This window comes from Hyaena hyaena, unplaced genomic scaffold (assembly GCF_003009895.1).
Source record: "Hyaena hyaena isolate Hyena2069 unplaced genomic scaffold, ASM300989v1 scaffold_88, whole genome shotgun sequence".
Taxonomy (NCBI): domain Eukaryota; kingdom Metazoa; phylum Chordata; class Mammalia; order Carnivora; family Hyaenidae; genus Hyaena; species Hyaena hyaena.
The window spans coordinates 2,736,081-2,742,786 of NW_024080720.1; the positions used below are offsets into that span (position 1 = coordinate 2,736,081).

General features: G+C 40.8%; 1 pseudogene; it reads right to left on the minus strand.

Annotated features, from left to right (window-relative positions):
- Positions 1-873: 873 nt before the first annotated feature.
- On the minus strand, positions 874-2,047 carry LOC120233268 (annotated as a pseudogene).
- Between the last annotated feature and the right edge of the window lie 4,659 nt (positions 2,048-6,706).

Here is a 6,706-nt window from a genome sequence, read left to right on the forward strand (position 1 = left end):
TCTCCTCTATCATTTCTGATTTTAGTTTTTTGGGTTCTCTCTTTTACTTTGTCTGAATGAAAGTATGTCAATTGTGTTGATCTTTCCAAAAAGCTAGCTGTTAATTTGGTTGATCTTTCCTATTGTTTTTCTGGTTTCTATTTCATTTATTTCTGCTCTGATCTTTGTTATTTTCTTCTTTCTGCTAACCTTGGGCTTAGTGTGTTCTTCTTTTTCTAGTTCCTTAAGGGGTAAAGTTATGTTTTTTATTTGTGATTTCTCTTCTTTGTTGTTGTTTTAGGTTCCGATTATTTTAATCAGGATTGCTATGAAAAGCAATATTTCAGCTAACCACTTTGCCCTAGTCCTCTACCTAGCCCCTGTTTACCTTCATATATCTATAGCACAGGAACCCAAAGACCCCCCCCCTCCCCGCCATCCCCCTTACTCCTATTAGGGGGGGGAAATGTCACTAAGTGGATCCAGCTTCTTCCATACAGCATGAAACAGGATAAATAAAAATGTCTTTATGAGTTTCGTTATGCTGTTATCTCAGGGTGGAGTCAGAGGCAGAGTTAAGGGCTGGTGTGAAATTTGGGAATCTCTTAGGGTTTTTCTCAGGGGCACAGAACCCATAGTTTGCTCAGAAAAGGGACTATGTCTAAGAGGACAGGGGCTAGGCTGGGGAAGACTGGAGGTTTTTTTCAGGAGTGTTGTGAGGATAGGGACACTTTAAAACCCATTCTCCTTCCTCTTTCCATACCTTCCCCAACTTCCAGGTCGAAGAGTAGGGGTCTCCTGAGCAGAGAATAATCATAGTTCTCTCAAGGTTTCATCTGTGATTCCTGGGGTGGGCAGTGAGTAGGGCTTATTCTGTGGTGCTGCCTGGCCAGCTCAGGATTTTCTGTCCCTGCCGGTGAGCACCAAGAACCGAAGAATATCAGATAGTGATACAGTTTCCTTGACTGCATCGTTCTCATCCACCAATACAAGGTGGTGACTCTCTGCAGCCACCAGCCTGTTGATGATGGTCTCCAGAGTCTCATGCACATAGCACTTGAAGACACATCTCAAGGAATGTGATCAACATTGTAGGGCTTTGGTCACTGACACATCTAGGTTATTGTAAGTTTGTTTTCCTGCTAAATTGATAACATAAAACTCGGAGTAGAAGTCCACCACACACTCTCTCTCATCCGCCAGTGGCGGAGTTGAGAATCAGCGCTGCACAAAATAAGTCATGTAGACAGGGGTGGTAGTGTGGACCATAGCAGTGCTGGCCTGAGTGCTAACCTGAAGTTCTTCCAGAGACTTAGATATGAACTCTGGCTTGGGGAATTCAGCAGCAAACAATTTGAGACCCTTGAGAATGTGCTTATAGGTGAATATGTGCAAGGTGTTGCCTGATTCTGAGTCCATAACTGGCATCCTGCAGATCTTGTTTTGAATTAATGAAAAGACAACATGCAGACAAGGGATTAGAAGCAATGCAGACAAGGAATTAAAGAAGTCCATATGTATACGAACGACCCTCCAAGTTTCTATCTCTACTCTTCCAGCTCATAGGTCTGTATCAACACTGGTTTATTACTAGCGGTGCAAGATGTTTTTAAAAAATTTTTAATGTTTATTTTTTGAGAGAGAGAGAGAGTGTGTGTGTGAGGGGGGAAGGGGCAGAGAGAGAGGGGAACGGAGGATCCAAAGTGGGCTCTCTGCTGACAGCAAGCCCAATGTGGGGCTTGCACTCACAAACCATGAACCATGCTGTGAGCTGAAGTTGGGGAGGCTCAACTAACTGAGGTACCCAGGCGCCCCTAGTGGTGCAAGATATTGATGAAATCAGTGATGGCCCGAATGCCCACAAAATTTTGCTTCTAACTATCCCACAAAGGGGCAGCTTACATACCATTAATTGCCAAAAAGCTTTCTTCACCCACAGAGAAGTATTAAATATGAACAAATTGGTGCTTGTGGGAGTCAGGTCATAGCCATGATGAGACTTCATAAAAGAAGTGTACATGGTGTAGTTAGATTCTGGGGACCCTTGAGTGTGCTCATTTTCCAGAGCTGGAAACTATCCCAAGAAACGACCATCTCTTTTGCAAGAGGCTAGGTATAATAGATACATTATTTCTTTAAATAAGATTTCTACCTTTCCCCCCTACTTTTCTCCTTCTGTAATGCAGTAATGCATGGCTTCTTTTAATGGTATCATATAATTAATGTAGGCTTTCTTTACTCTTTTTCATTCTTTTTTTTCTTTTTGCTCCTCTGACTGGATGATTTCAAATGATCTGACTTCTAGCTAACAAATTCTTTCTTCTGCTTGGTTGAGTCTGCTGTTGCACTTTCTATTGATTTCTTCATTTTGGTTACTGTATTCTTCAACTCTAGGATTTCTGTGGGTTTTTTAATGTTTATTTATTTATTTTGAGAGAGAGAAAGAGAGAGAGAGAGCACGAGTGTGGGAAGGGCAGAGAAAGAGGGAGAGAGAGAATCCCAAGCAGGCTCCACGCTGTCAGCACAGATCCTGAGGCGAGGCTCAATCCCACGCACCTTGAGATCATGATCTGTGTCAAAATCGGAGTCAGAGGCCCAACTGACTGAGCCACTCAGGCACAGATTTTTTTTTTTTTAATGTTTTATTTATTTCTAGGAGAGAGAGAGAGAGAGACAGTGTGAGCAGGGGAGGGTCAGAGAGAGAGGGAGTGACAGACTCTGAAACAGCCTCCAGGCTCTGAGCTGGCAGTCAGCACAGAGCCCGACGTGGGGCTCGAACCCACGGACCGCGAGATCGTGACCTAAGCGAAAGTCGGACGCTTAACCGACTAAGCCACCCAGGTGCCCCAGGCACAGATGTTTTTAAATGGCTTTTATCTTTAATGGTTTCCATTTCTTGTTGAACTTCTCATTTTGTTCATGCATTATTTTCCTAATTTCATTTAGGAATGAAATATAAAATGAAATATAAACAATATGTTTTTTGGGGTTTTTTTTTTTTTTTGCAGTTCACAGAATTTCTTTAAGAATGTTATTCTGATTTCTTTGTCAGACAGTTCATAAGCCTCCATTTCTTTAAGTCAGTTGCTGGAGTTTTATTAGTTTCTTTTGGTGATGCCATGTTTCCTTGATTATTCATGATCCTTGTGGTCTTGTTTTGGTGTCTGTACAACTTAGGAAGTAGCTACCTCTTCCAGTCTTTAAAGACTGGCTTCAACAGGCAAAACCTTTTACCAGTTGGCCCATCCAGAGACTCTGAGTGGGCCATCTGGGGGTATCCATAGATGGGCATGCTATTGGAGTCCTTTAGTGGGCAGGCCTGGTGCTTGGGTACATGGCAGTGGACCTGGATCCTGAGTCCACAGGGGCCATCCTGGTGCTGGAGATCACTGGGGTGAGCCAGCATCTGGATCCAGGGGGTTGAGTAGAACTTGTCCAGTGAATGATTTGCAGACTGTTGATCTTCAGTAGTAGTGCAAATTTAGGTACACAAGATGATCTGTTGGGTGAAGAAGAAAATTAGTAGAACTTCTAATTATATTTCTTCCTTACCTCATTTCTTTTAGTTTCCATCTCATGAATGTTCTGTAATATACTGAATGTTACATACAATAGTATGTACACATACATAAACTATAAATAAATACACACATTTGTGGAGGTCCAGGCCCAACATGTATACTGTTGAAGTAAATGTTCAAATAAGTTTAGGAGACCATTACTCTAAACCACTACCTTACAGGTTTTCTTCAAAAAGAATATAGCTGATTAACTTACAGCTTTCTTAATTACTAGCAGACCTGAAGATATGTTTTTGTCACCTTGATAGAACTGCATTTTCTAAGTATCCATAAAGCAATATCATCTATCAGAGATAGTGATTTTAGAAACTTCATATATTATTGTGGGTCTCACTCTCCGAGAGTAAATTGGAAAGGATAAAATAGAGAATGTATTTTCTGTGCCTTATGAAGTTAACTAGTTGTTATTATAGACACAATGAGAATTAATTCTGTTCTCTGACCACCTGAGAATAACATTTTTAAGGTAAGGAATTACCTGTTCATTGAGACATAAGTCAATAATGGAGTCGACTAATGATAGACCAGGGAACAATCAGATAAAATGTAGTAAATTATGTTCTGTCATATGGTAATTCTTAATAACTCAGCTGTCACTCTAGACATTTTTGCATCTTTATCTGGAGAATGGAAAGAAATAAAATTTAGGCTATTACAGACAAGGTAAAAATCCTAGGATGTGGGTAGAAAGAAAGACTTTACAAAGTAGACTCTTAAATGGGGTGCTGACAGGTGAGTAAGAGTTCACCAAGGTGACAAGGGGAGAAATGGAAGAGAACATTCCAGATAGAGGGGGCAAAGTGCAAAGATCAGATGGAAGATCGCTGGGGAATGGAAGGGAGTGTGACACGACTGTGGCATACAGAGGCTGCGTGTGTTTGGAAGAGAGTACAGGAAGGGGAGATCAAAGAAGCAGGGTCAAAGAGAGGGTACCAGATAACATGGTCATTAAGAGTTAGACAAACCTGGAATCAGATTCCTGCTCAGCCTCCTAATAGTTCTGTGACCATAAGCAAGTACCTCTATAATATTCATAATTCCCTGTCTGTAAATGTACAATAACCTCCAAGGGCTATTGTGAATTTGAAATAAGAGAATCCATTTGAAACGTTCAGACTGGCACTCAACACATGATATCATTTAAGGTCTCAGTAAACAGAAAGTGTTGTTGTTCTTCCTGTTGTTATTCCAATGACAACTTACGACTGCACAAACACACACGCACACACACACAAACTAATAACAACTGTAAGATTATGGGATGGCTTATATACCACATCAAAGAGTTCAGGCTTTATCTTTTGAGGCAGTATTCCTAAAATGGGATCAATTTGTCTGTAAAACAAATGGTCTTCAAGTTGTTAGACAGCTTTTGTGACATAGGCAATGAATGGTAAAATATGTGCTTAAGGGTTTTACAAATTTGAAAAGGAAGAAAAATTATCAAGGACCATTATTTTCCTCATAATGGTTCAAGGGTGCAGATGGCTCAAAATGGTCAGACTCTTAAGAAGTTGTCATTGAAATTCAGTCACTAGATATATCATTTATTTAGCTATATCGTGCACATTATTGTTTATGGTGTAAAATTTGCATTTTTTGTTGTTACTCTTATGTTTTGTTATGGTTCTGATGAACAAAAATAGATTAATGACTATAAAGTGGTTCATTGAAGTGTAAAAGCAAAGATAAAAATAGTAACACAAACACTGCAAGTCAGAAGAGTAATTAGTGAACAGGACTCCAGGATCTGTTGGGACAAGAGCATCTGTGAATGCGATGATTTCATCCAAGGAGCTGAAAGGCAACGTGTGAATGGAAAGTGTGGCTATGAATATCTAAAAACTGGATTTTTCTGAGGAAGGGATTTATCCCCCTCTTGTCTCTAACGTACACTCTATTAGAAAGCTCTTTGTCAGAGAGCTTCATGATGCCTCCAGAGGTTTCATGCCATTTCCAAAATAGAATAACATTGTTGGTCCACCAGTAGATTCTCTCAGACTAAGTACAGAATATTTTGTGATACAAAATTAATGTTATTTCCAAATACAAAGAGGCTAAACAGCAACAACAGATTCAAGTCATGCTATCGTCAACATACTTATAAAACCAGCCTCAGGCTCCTGGGTGGCTCAGTTGGTTAAGCATTTGACTCTTGATTTCGGCTGAGGTCATGATCTCACAGTTTGGGGGATTGAACCCCAAGTCAGGTTCTGCACTGACAGTGCAGAGCCTGCTTGGGATTCTCTCTCTCTTTCTGCCCGTCCCCTGCTCTCTTCTCAAAATAAATGAATAAACTTAAAAAAAGCCAGCCTCAAATTCAGGACAAATAAAATGCTAGGAGAAAAGCAAAGATAGCCATAAGCAAGCCTAATGACATGGTCATACAAATATGGTAGTTATTATGATGATGATATTTTGTTTTACAGCTGAGTCTAAAGCACTAGAACTCTCTGCATCCATGTGGGACTTATATAAAAGAGAAAGACACATTTTATATTTTTGAGTTCTCTTTATCAATTCATCTAATATTTTTGTGAGACATGGTGCAGACTGGGAGCATCTCTGAGGTGATGCTCATGGAGGACCAGCCATGTGTCCAGCAAAGAAAGGTTTGGTGTATCAGTATCTATCGCTACAATAATGCAACACAATCTCAAAGCTACTTAAACACTGAGAATTTATTGATCTCATGAGCCTATAGGCCAACTGGATGGTTCTCCCATCTCAGCTAAGCTCACCCCAGTGTCAATGATAAGATGTGGGCAGGGTCAACTACCTAATTTGTGGAGCCCAGTGCAGAATAAAAATGCAGGGCCCCTTATTGAAAAAATTACTAAGAATTTAAAAGACGGTGACAGCAGATTATTCAACCCAGCATGGGGCCTTCTTAACACAGAGCCCCTTTGTGACTAAAAAGGTCCCCTGACCCTGAGGCCAGCCTGGGCTGTGGGTCATGTGGGCAGTTCTGCTGCTGTTGGCTGGGTCCTTTCATATGTCTGGCTATCAGCTTGGCTAGTCTAGGATAAACTTATCTGGGACAACAGGGGTTGCTCTATACCATGCATCCCCTCCTTCAGCAGGCTAGCCCAAGCGTGTTCTTACGGCAAAGGCAGAGGAGCAAGAACAAGCCAGCCCAAATATGC